This window comes from Schistocerca cancellata, chromosome 8, assembly GCF_023864275.1.
Source record: "Schistocerca cancellata isolate TAMUIC-IGC-003103 chromosome 8, iqSchCanc2.1, whole genome shotgun sequence".
In the NCBI taxonomy this organism is placed as follows: Eukaryota; Metazoa; Arthropoda; class Insecta; order Orthoptera; family Acrididae; genus Schistocerca; species Schistocerca cancellata.
In genome coordinates, this window is record NC_064633.1 from 366,737,428 (window position 1) to 366,749,951 (window position 12,524).

The window sequence follows — 12,524 nt, forward strand, 5'->3', positions numbered from 1 at the left end:
GGTGTGTTTACATGGAATGGACTGTGTCCTCCGGTTGTTGACTGGAGATGGTTATGTTCGGCTACTTGAAGACCATTTGCAGCCATCCATGGACTTCACATCCCCAAACAACCATATCGTTGGGCCACAACTGTTCGCATTTAGTTTGATGAAAATTCTACAATTTGGGACGAATAATTTAGCTACAAGGTTCACACGACATGGTTGGTTGGTTGATTTTGGGGAGGGGACCAAACAGTATGGTCATTGGTCACACTGGGTTAGGGAAGTATGCGGAAGAAAGTAGGCTATGCACTTTCAAAGCAACCGTCCCGGGATTTGCCTGAAGCGATTTAGGAAAACCACGGAAAACCTAAATCAGGTTAGCGGTACGCGGGTTTGAACTATCGTCCTCCCGAATACGTCCACACTCGACATGAATCCAACAGACCATTTGTGGGACGTCAGTTTTTGCGCAGAATCCCACACTGGCAATCCTTCCGCACTTATGGCCAGTTAAAGAGGCAGCATGTCTCAATATCTCTGCAGAGTATTTCCAGTGACTTTTTACGTCCACGCCACTTCGAGCTGTCGCTCTAAACTGGGCAGAAGGAGGTCCGACACGATATTAGGAGATATCCGATTACTTTTGTCACTTATGTTTAAGGTTATCTTCCTGTTTTTATACCGCACATAAAACAAAATAAAAAGATACACAAGGTTTGGTACATCTTTGTGTGGGGCTAATTATTATGGATTAAAATTAATAGAGGCGCAGGTAACCATCCGGTATGATTTACTGGGATTCATTCTATGCGTTATGTATTTGTCTTCATATTTTCGGAGATTTCTTTCCCAGAATGTGACTTCACAGTCTACGTGTACTCGTAGTATTGCGTTTTTCCTCCATTCTTAGGTAAAGCAGATGCTGCTGTTTTGCTTTGTTGGATCGTATTGCTATCGTCACTCTCTTAAAAAGAACTTTGTACCTCGTTTTTTAGTATAATGTAGAACATAAACATTCTGAATGAATTTATGAATGTTGCATTAGAACGACTACAGTTCGGTGCCTAATTAGGAGAGAAATAGAAATTAATTAGGGAGTGAACTGTACATGTTTTGTTTTGCTAAATTGAAACTAGAAACTCAGATTGAAATGAATCGAGCGTAGTGAGTTATTAATGTGATGGAAATTCCAGATAGAATTTGGCATATTTTTATTCCTTTCGATAAACCGCAGCTAGGTGAAGCCCGCTCCACTGCAAAACCCTATATGTCAGTGATGAATTTAGTATCGGTGTGTAACTTCAGTCCAGCATAAAATGTATTACTCAGAAACACAGCACACAGTTTCTCATTAATCTTAATATGATCCACTTCCGATACAAAGAACGGAAAAAGGTTTACGGCTTAGTATTTATATAAGCGTATGAATCTGTGGCTAAAAAAAATTCTAAATTTCTTTGAACTGTGAAATTTTTAATAACATCTGTTTCTACAGGAGAGAGAATTAAAATTGTATTTGTTGATTTGAGCGTTCATATGAAGTTACCTTTTCACTCTGCGTCCGCTGTGAAGAATTCTACTCGTATAAGACCTGCAACCTAATGGTGAAAGAAGAGTCTGTTTCACAGGAAGAGGTTATGTCGGGAATAGCTCAAGGAAGGAAGACAAGAAGGATCGTAAAATTGGCAAAATATATACAAGCAGTTCATATGATATGGAGTGCAGCTGTCTGAGGATTTTCACTCAAACTAAAGCTCACGATAGAAAACAACTGTTCGCTATACATTTTATAGCCCCAGCCGCTGTGGCCGAGCGGTTCTAGGCCCTTCAGTCTGAAACCGCACGCCTGCTACGGTCGCAGGTTCGAATCCTACCTCGGGCATGGATGTGTGTTATGTCCTTAGGTTAGTTATGTTTAAGTAATTATATGTCTAGGGGACTGATTACCTCAGATGTTAAGTCCCAAAGTGCTTACAGCCATTTTGAACATTTCATAGCAAATGTGGACCGACTTGAATACTTAACTTAATTATTGTAGGTATAAATGCAGCCAGAAATTTTTCTGTGGGGTATTATTTTTTTCGATTCCATTGAATGAAATTCTCTGTTGCCTTATAAAACATTGCCTTATCACTCTACAAGACAAGATTTCAAACTCATTGTTTACATTCATCATTGCATGTTTTCTGAATTATTAGATTTCCCATTTTATCCTTTTGGAGAAATGTTTGAACTACATTTGACGAAATAAACTCTTCGTTTTCCTATTTTTGGAAGGATGATAAAATAACATTGAAGTAAAAATCTACACCAGCAGCACATTTCTTTTTATTTCAAGGTCATTATCTTATAAGTCAGGCGTCGTTAGGGGACAAAGTAGTCTTAGGGTCCACACGTTTGTTTGTAGTCCGGTGGTTAATCGCACGTATGTCAACCAGACGAATTCGTTGCACTATCACAGCCTTCCGTAGTGGCGTAGTCTCCAGTACGCCGCCACGTCATAAATGTGAGTCAGTATTTCTGCAAAGTAACAATACTGCCAGCAATACTGATTAGAATCGTTTCTAACGATCCGTATATCGAAGAGTCGCACTATGATGAGCTTTATTACCTTTATTTCGTTGAAAGTGACGGGCCATGCATCTCCAACAATGGGCGTATGTTAGTGTCTGTTAGACAATAGTATTGTGATGCCGGTTGCGAAGGGTGATAACGGATTGCAAGGTGTTCAAAAACGTTTAGGTAACATTTTTAGTAACAACTTAAAAATTTCAACAGACAGATAAACTTAAGAGCCAACCTACAGTTAGCATTTATGTTTCAGTAACACAGTTTATAATAACACCAATATATAGCTTTAAAAAAGTAAAAATAAAAACATATATATATATATATATATATATATATATATATATATGTATGTATGTATATATTAAGACCAAAGAATGGACCTTCCAAGAAATGAACCCAAAATAGTTATCATCAGAAGTTTAAGACAACTCTGTTCAGTCTAGCCGAAACAAGAGGAGTGCCGATGACCATCAATTATCACAGATGCAAATCACTACAACAACCTTTCAGTTGGCAACGTGAACTAACATGGAGCTTATGACTATAACTCAGTAATTAATAGAACGACATTTGTACAGATTAAAAGAAATACAGTTATATTTGCACTATCAGTAACATCAACATGGAATCGCATCATTGCCCCTATCACATTGCTGTTTGGTACAACCACCTTTCAATAAATACTGTGTTAAGTCCGTAACTCACTTTCGCTGCTACAATGCAGGTTCTTCGCGAGCGAAAAATACAGTCGTGAACTGAGCCATTACTGACACAAGGTGATATGCTGGCGCCGAATCCAGTTTGTGTGTCTAATTTCTTTCCAGATCGTGGCACGTAGTGTTAAACACATGCACAGTCGGCAGGAGATGTTCACTTATTGATCACTTGAGAAGGACGACCGTGCTTGGAAGGGTGCCCCGTCAGAAGCGAGCCCCAGGATGCCCCACTACCTGCGGCCAGTGTGTGTACGCTGATGAGCCCAAACATTATGATCATTTCCCACCACGAGTTTGACTGCCTCCTGGCGGTGTTGCGGGAAAGTGACGCAATAAGGAAAGAATGTATGCGGAAGGGAGACGAATGGGCAATTATTATAGAGAAGATGTGGGACGCAAATGCGGAAATCCATTGATATAAATGGTACTGACAAAGGAAACATGGTTGTTGCTCTGCGGCTGGAAACGAGAATCTCTGAAACGACAAAATGGTTCAAAATGGTTCTAAGCACTATGGGACTTAACATCTGAAGTCATCAGTCCCCTAGATTTAGAACTACTTAAACCTAACTAAGGACAAAACACACAGCCATGCCCGAGGCAGGATTCGAACCTGCGACTGTAGCAGCAGTGCGGTTCCAGACTGAAGCGCCTAGAACCGCTCAACCACAGCAGCCGGCTCTGAAACGACATAGCTGGTCCCCTATTGGCTTACTACTGACGTCAGTACATATGGGAAGTAGTTGAATGAGGATGAGATAACGAGTAGGCCATATGGTATTGGACGACCACGTCTCATCACAAAATGCAGAGGTCAGAGGATTCCCAATGTGTAAGCCACATAGGCAGAGACCTGTGGCAGCTCTGACATTAAGTCTGGTGCAGGAACAATTGTTTTGGAGCACACTGTTCAAAGGCCACTGAAGTGAAATCTGGCCTCGCAGCACGGAGCGGATCAGGTTGTGGGAAGGGGCCAAAGTCAATTACTATTAGTTATATACAAGAGCACACGCAACTTTATTGCTCAAACCAATGCACAGTTTTCTCTTTAAAACAACGAAGATCAAACACATGTTCAAATGTGTGTGACATCTTATGGGACTTAACTGCTAAGGTCATCAGTCCCTAAGCTTACACACTATTTAACCTAAATTATCCTACGGACAAACACACACACCCTTGCCCGAGGGAGCACACGAACCTCCGCCGGGATCAGCCGCACAGTCCGTGACTGCAGCGCCCTAGACCGCTCGGCTAATCACGCGCGGCAACACGGATCAATTCACGGCTGAGGTCCCAAGTAACTTCTCCAGAATAAGTTTGAATGAGTGCCGTTAAAGCATCAGGATTTAGGGTAACGGCTAAAGGGGTTACTTAAGCAAAATTACGTACAATATCTTTTCGGCTAAAGGCCAAAATAATATTTAAGAACAGCTAAGAAAATTATTTAAAATCCTAGCATTTACAAATTCCGGGTAAAGGCCATATTAAGAAAATATTCAAGTTAATTCTTCTGCTGAAAGCCCAATAAAAATTTTTCTTCACATAATAAAGGAAAGGCTTTAAAGACAAGCTTTTACACAGTACAACAGAAAAACATTTTAAGAAAACTTGAAGTATCTTGTCGGCTGAAGGCCCAAACAGTTACTCAAGAATAATTAAATACAACTTTAAGATAAACGTTTACAGAACACAGCTGAAGGCCATTTCAAGAATTTAAGCAAATTAAAGATAAACCTTACATAGGAGGATTTACATATTAAAGCCACAGATTCTGAAAGAATCGCAGCTGAAGGCCCAAATACAGAGAAATAAGAATTTTTAATGAAACATGACTGAAGGCCTATTCTTAAGGTTTTTATGAAGTTCGGCTGAAGGCCATATACTAAACATAAAACAGACAATATTAATACACGGCTGAGGGCCTGGCACAGTACCTGCGACCAAATAAAGTGAAAATCACAAACAACAAACAGTGGTGTTCAGAAATGTTCCAAAGGTCGGCCTGGGGAGGAAACTCTAGCAACAGTTGAAGTGAGACAGACAGCCAAGGGTAACAGTAAAAAATCGGGTTGCAGCACGACCTACGGGTGGCCCACGAACCAACAAACTGCCTACTCAATTCCCTTCCACCCGACCAACAGCTTGACAACCAAAGGTATCAGCGAAGATGAGGATCGCAGCAGGATTATGTCTTAATAACTGGCATATAAACACAGTCAAGGCATAATAAACACTCAAAGAGGAAAAGAGAACAACACCAAGCTGTCGAACTACACGCCGTGCTGGACAGCGTCAACATGGCAAGGAAAACACACTGCTGCAAATCTTGGCTAACGACCAGGGCAGGTAACGAGAACGTTAACGGCCACAAGGCGGAAGATACCGCTGATGCACTTCACTAATAAATTATAATCATTTCAAAGGTTAAACACCATACCGGGAGATGGCTAGAGAATTTAACACAGCATCAAGTTGCTGCTTGCAGGGACAGCCCAGGATGCAACAACTAGCAGTCAGCGAAGAGATGTCACAACGGTTGAGCTTTCATGACAGGTTCACTGATTACTCTACTCCAGTATGCAGGTGCGGTGGGCGACGAACTTAGCAGTTCTCGCTTCTAGTTCCACACAATTCCGACAGCGCGTGCACGCCGTCAGCGGCCCCGGCACGATGACACGCCACAGAGACTGCCTCACTGCTCCGCCGCAGTCGACCATCTGCCACACACACACACACACCATGACATGGAAATATAACTGCCACACCAAAGCCGTTACGGCAGTACTACACTCCTTGAAATGGAAAAAAGAACACATTGACACCGGTGTGTCAGACCCACCATACTTGCTCCGGACACTGCGAGAGGGCTGTACAAGCAATGATCACACGCACGGCACAGCGGACACACCAGGAACCGCGGTGTTAGCCGTCGAATGGCGCTAGCTGCGCAGCATTTGTGCACCGCCGCCGTCAGTGTCAGCCAGTTTGCCGTGGCATACGGAGCTCCATCGCAGTCTTTAACACTGGTAGCATGCCGCGACAGCGTGGACGTGAACCGTATGTGCAGTTGACGGACTTTGAGCGAGGGCGTATAGTGGGCATGCGGGAGGCCGGGTGGACGTACCGCCGAATTGCTCAACACGTGGGGCGTGAGGTCTCCACAGTACATCGATGTTGTCGCCAGTGGTCGGCGGAAGGTGCACGTGCCCGTCGACCTGGGACCGGACCGCAGCGACGCACGGATGCACGCCAAGACCGTAGGATCCTACGCAGTGCCGTAGGGGACCGCACCGCCACTTCCCAGCAAATTAGGGACACTGTTGCTCCTGGGGTATCGGCGAGGACCATTCGCAACCGTCTCCATGAAGCTGGGCTACGGTCCCGCACACCATTAGGCCGTCTTCCGCTCACGCCCCAACATCGTGCAGCCCGCCTCCAGTGGTGTCGCGACAGGCATAAATGGAGGGACGAATGGAGACGTGTCGTCTTCAGCGATGAGAGTCGCTTCTGCCTTGGTGCCAATGATGGTCGTATGCGTGTTTGGCGCCGTGCAGGTGAGCGCCATAATCAGGACTGCATACGACCGAGGCACACAGGGCCAACACCCGGCATCATGGTGTGGGGAGCGATCTCCTACACTGGCCGTACACCACTGGTGATCGTCGAGGGGACACTGAATAGTGCACGGTACATCCAAACCGTCATCGAACCCATCGTTCTACCATTCCTAGACCGGCAAGGGAACTTGCTGTTCCAACAGGACAATGCACGTCCGCATGTACCCGTGCCACCCAACGTGCTCTAGAAGGTGTAAGTCAACTACCCTGGCCAGCAAGATCTCCGGATCTGTCCCCCATTGAGCATGTTTGGGACTGGATGAAGCGTCGTCTCACGCGGTCTGCACGTCCAGCACGAACGCTGGTCCAACTGAGGCGCCAGGTGGAAATGGCATGGCAAGCCGTTCCACAGGACTACATCCAGCATCTCTACGATCGTCTCCATGGCAGAATAGCAGCCCGCATTGCTGCGAAAGGTGGATATACACTGTACTAGTGCCGACATTGTGCATGCTCTGTTGCCTGTGTCTATGTGCCTGTGGTTCTGTCAGTGTGATCATGTGATGTATCTGACCCCAGGAATGTGTCAATAAAGTTTCCCCTTCCTGGGACAATGAATTCACGGTGTTCTTATTTCAATTTCCAGGAGTGTAGTATCGATAAACGCTGCTGCTGCCACTGACGGAGGCAAGTGAGCAACTCATTCAGATAGTAACGGAGGGAGGAATAAGACGCCACTCGGTGGTAACAAAATGCCCAAAAGCAAAAACGGCATTACCGTGAGCCGATCATGGCTCATGAAGAACATGGAGCTCCACGTCACACGACCACTACGTGTTCCTGTGTTGAGCCAATGACATCGTCAGTTATGACTACAGTGAGCAAAGCATCGCTGAGTTTTGACTGTGGATCAATAGAAACGTGTCGCCTATCGATTTAATTACTTGCTATACCAGGTCGATGGTTGGGTCTTTACACGCCTCCATCCAAGCGAATGGCTGCACAAAACATGCTCTTCGCCACAGATTCACGTCGTTGAGAGCAGACTTATGCTATGTGGTACACTGAGTTGGGCTTCCATTGGATTTGTGGTGGTAATCAAAGGCATCTTGACAGCAATAAACTTTGTGAACTTCGTTGCAGACCACCTGCGTCGCTCCGTGCTCCAAATCTCCCCCTATGGAGATGACATCGTCCAGCAGGATAATTGTCCGTGATGCAAGCTCAGAATCGTGCTACAGTGGTCTGAGAGGAATTATACTAAACATGCCCGATTTATACGCACTGGAACACATATCAGGCGCCAGCTGCATGCCTGTAAACCTCTGTCCCGTAATTTGATGGAATTGCTTCACCTGTGCGAAGACATCTGGTGCCACATACCTCTGGAATCCTGTCAAGGACTTGTAGAATCCATGAAAAGCAGAATATCAGTTGTGCGGAGTTTAAAAATTGGAACAACACGTTATTAAACAGGTGATCTCAATATTTTAGCTTATCGGTTTACTTCTTTGGTGGCGAATGCAGAATGCACTGGAATCGATCGGTGGGCGTTCAAACGGCGCGGTGATGTAATGGAACTGAACCATAACTCCATCCCATCCCCTAGATCCTAAACATGAGGAGGATGGGAGGAATACTGGAACGTGCAGACGCACATCAGTAACACAGTTACAGCGCTGTGATACAAATATTACATTATTTATAGAATACTGAAATTTACATATCATTTTAGATGGGGGCCACTGGTTCTCTCATAGAGTGTTCAACGATTAACACAGAGTCTTAAACCAAAATTTACATTAATTAGGCTTACACTTTACTATCAATACATCTAGGTGGACTTTCCTCCTTAGATTACAGCTTTCTTTCCCCTCTTCCTTTTAAGCATTTATTCTGAAAGAATCCTATTTAGAACGTAACTTAGTAATCCTACCGCTCATAAGAAGCACTACTTTACTGAAACAGTTTGGTGTTTGACCATAAAAATTTGCCTTTTCTGAGGTTTTATGACAAGCAAGGCGACCAGCATCACAAAGCAGAGGGCTGAGACTGGGCTCACAAACCAGGGTACAAATTTCCCTATTATCTTGTTCCGCCCCTGTGCTTAGGATCCCACTATTATTTACCCAGATCCTGTAACCAAGCTTTAATGAGATAGGCCTCCTCCTGTCATTACTGACGTACACCAGTTCCGCATGGGTGAAATTCAGCTTGATTTTCATGTGCTTCCAGTTAGCACGAGTCTGTGCAGTTATCAAGTTCCTCCGGAAAAAAATTCTTCAATAACCACATGTTGGGAAAAGGGGAGTTCGGCTTAAAGGCAAACACGCGGTCGGCATGTGCTTTCCTATGAGCCCCATGTGCGGCTTTACTGAAGACAAACACCGACTAAGACATGAAACTATACCAGCGGGTTTGGACCACGTAAAGGAATGCAATTAGGGCAACATATAAATTGCAGTTTACCCACTTCGAGAAGATTAGGGTAGTAAGGTGTCGGTATGGTCATTTCTAGTTCAAAACAGAAACTGCTGACCGATGCTGCGGTGAAAATAAGAGATCCATCAGTGACTCACACCCTGCATTGCCCAAACGACCGGAAAGTTTACAGTGGGCAATCAGGGATGTAGTGCCACCTGCTGGAAACAACGAGAAAGAAACGTGTAAATATATTCATGTACAGAAACAACGTGTGCCGATCGCCGCCTCGTGACGGAATGCCTCCATATAATCAACAAAATCCTTTCCATGGGTTGATTAACGATTTATAATGCCAGGATTCGCTGGGCTGTGGGTTATTTAGTGCTCTCTTAGTAATGCCACATATCTTGGTACAAGGCCCTGATACTCCTATACTCTTCATTCATAACTTTTCATATGAAGCGCTCTTTAACTGATATTCTCGTTTAGAAGATCCCCAAATGACCGCCCACGGGAATTTCGTGGGTAGTATTTAAAACCAAGAGGGACTAAATCCTCAGGTGACACTACTTCATGCGCATATCTTAGGCAAGAGGAGCAACCCAAATTATTCCTCCTTATGACATAAGGCCTAGCACTTCCCCCTTTCTTAACTCTCTCTTTGGATCTATTTTGCTCAAGGTCAAAATTCTGCTGTTCCCCGACGTCATTTAAAAGAAGATAATAATGAGCGAACTTTATGATGTGAGGCATCCATTTAATTGGGCTTACATGACTTTTTGTCCACAAGTAGTTCCTACTCTTCCTCAAACATATGCTTAGACCGTCGGCGATAATGTTCTCCGTACCACGGATGTCCTATAAACTTTGTTAAAAGGTAGTTGTATTAAGCCATACTGTCATCTGGACAATAATTAATGAGCACGTGGGTGTTATCTGCAAGCTCTAAAGAAACTGTGTTTCAGAGAGGTGGCAGGGCTGAGAGATGGACACGTCACACAAATTCATTAACGAAATTCATATGAGTTAGTCTAATCAAACCACCTCTCTAACTACCACAGCTCTTATCACGCAACAGACAAATTATGGAGGACATTATGGTACGACCATGTTTGGTCAGTTTAAGAGCTGCATCTTCCATGTAATTGCATTCATGGTAATTTAATAGCTGATCACTTGTATCTGCCAAGGGCCCTGATAAAAAAGGTAAAACTAATTAATTGAGTAACACAAATGCTTTGGTATCATAAGTGAGTTATTACAAGAATTCCTAAAGTACTACAAGACACAAATATTCAGTGGAATATAAATGAGAACAATGTTACTTGGGTAATGAGATGTTGACTGACTTCACACACAAAAATGGGATCAACTATCACGTTATAGAGCCAAACAAATGCGTAGTACCTTGTCCTCATCACGTACGAAATCTACAGTCACGGAATGGCACAGAAGCAGCCGCCAACATTCTCTTAGACTCTTCTGCTTCCTTCCCCTCCAGAATATTACAAAAACTTTTCCTCCTTTCGCAGACCATCCCCACAAACTCGTAAAGCGCTCCTTTGTGACAGCACACGCCACACTAATCCACCAATCAGAGGGCTTTTTTCGGTCTAAGAGCGGGAAATCATAGGCCTGAAATTGCCTCTGGTTACTGGACAGCAGTGGTCTACGTGGGTACCGTACTGCGATCCCCTCTGGACGCAGACTTTTAATTACTCTGAACCGGCGCAGACAATGCAGCCGTCGGGCGAGCGGAGGGCCCCAGTGCGCTACAACAGTTTCCGAGGGACTGGACACCATGCTCACCTTGCTACAAAAGACGAAAACGCTGAGCACCCTTGTGGAACAACGAGCAGGCGAATCTGTCCGACCTCTCCAAACACACGGCTTGCCTGCCCGTGTCCCCTTGTTACACAGATAGCTGTACCACCACACATCGTCCCATGCCTAATACAGTGCGCCAGCCCCGTCACCCAGTTTATGTCTAAGGAAAATCAAAGCTCGCATTCCAGATTTCATTAAACCAACGACCGTAACTGGCCGTCAGCAATCGGGAACGTAACAGGAGGAAGTTTAATCGAGGCAGAAACGGAAGGAGCGAGCCACGAGAGCTTGGTGTCTGTCAGAGCTCCTCACTCACATAAGATTCTGTTTTACAGTGATTGGTTCACTTAGCGTTAGAATAGTGTGACATTCATATGAAAAATCTGAGAAGCTGGAACTTACACTGTGTTTCAAGCAAATCTGAGAAAGTCAGTGAGTACATGAAGGTAGATGGAAGAGTTAGCGATGTGGCAAACCTCCCTTTCCACCTAACTACAACGGCTCTCCCAACACAGTCTTATCCTCAGGGTACCACATTCACTCAACTAGTAAGTCATCCATACAAATGGAAGTTGGCACTTGGCAGAAGGCTGGGCTGGAAGTTGCTGTTAATTAACTTCACAGATACTCTTAAACAATTAAAAAACTTTGAATGTAGTTGATATTCTACACTCGATACAGGAAATTTGCAAGAAATATTCGTCACTCGTACACCAGACAGCACAATGAAACGTTATCAGTCTTTGTGGGCGTCTACACATTGTGACATGTTGTAGCTGGTGATGATGATGATGATGTGTTGTTTGTAGGGCGCTCAACTGCGAGGTCATCAGCGCCCAAACAATGTCCTAATTTTTGCGCAGTCCCATTTTTTCACAGTCCAATCTAACCTCCGTCACGAATGATGACGATGAAGATGAAATGATGAGGACAAAACAAACACCCAGTCCCCGGGCAGAGAAAATCCTCAACCCCGCCGGGAAACGAACCCTGGACCCCAGGATCCAGAGGCTGCAACACTAGTCACTAGACCACTAACTGCGGACTTTGTACGTTGTGGTAAGCAATCAAAATAGGGTATCACTTTATGTGAGTCAATTCGAATGATCATAACATTAACATCACAACGAAATATCCAATAGAATGAAATATTTTGCCACATAGCCATCAAATACGCGTAAGGAATCCACACTCCCAGAATAAAACACCAAAAATAATGATTTCATTTTTCATTAATAAAAAGTAATTGACAGTGAGTGTTGTATAAAATTCTCCGAAGGAGGCTACTGATTGAAGGAATCCCTCTTAATCGATTTACCAAAAATATTGTACGTTGTGGTAAGCAATCAAAATAGGGTATCACTTTATGTGAGTCAATTCGAATGATCATAACATTAACATCACAACGAAATATCCAATAGAATGAAATATTTTGCCACAT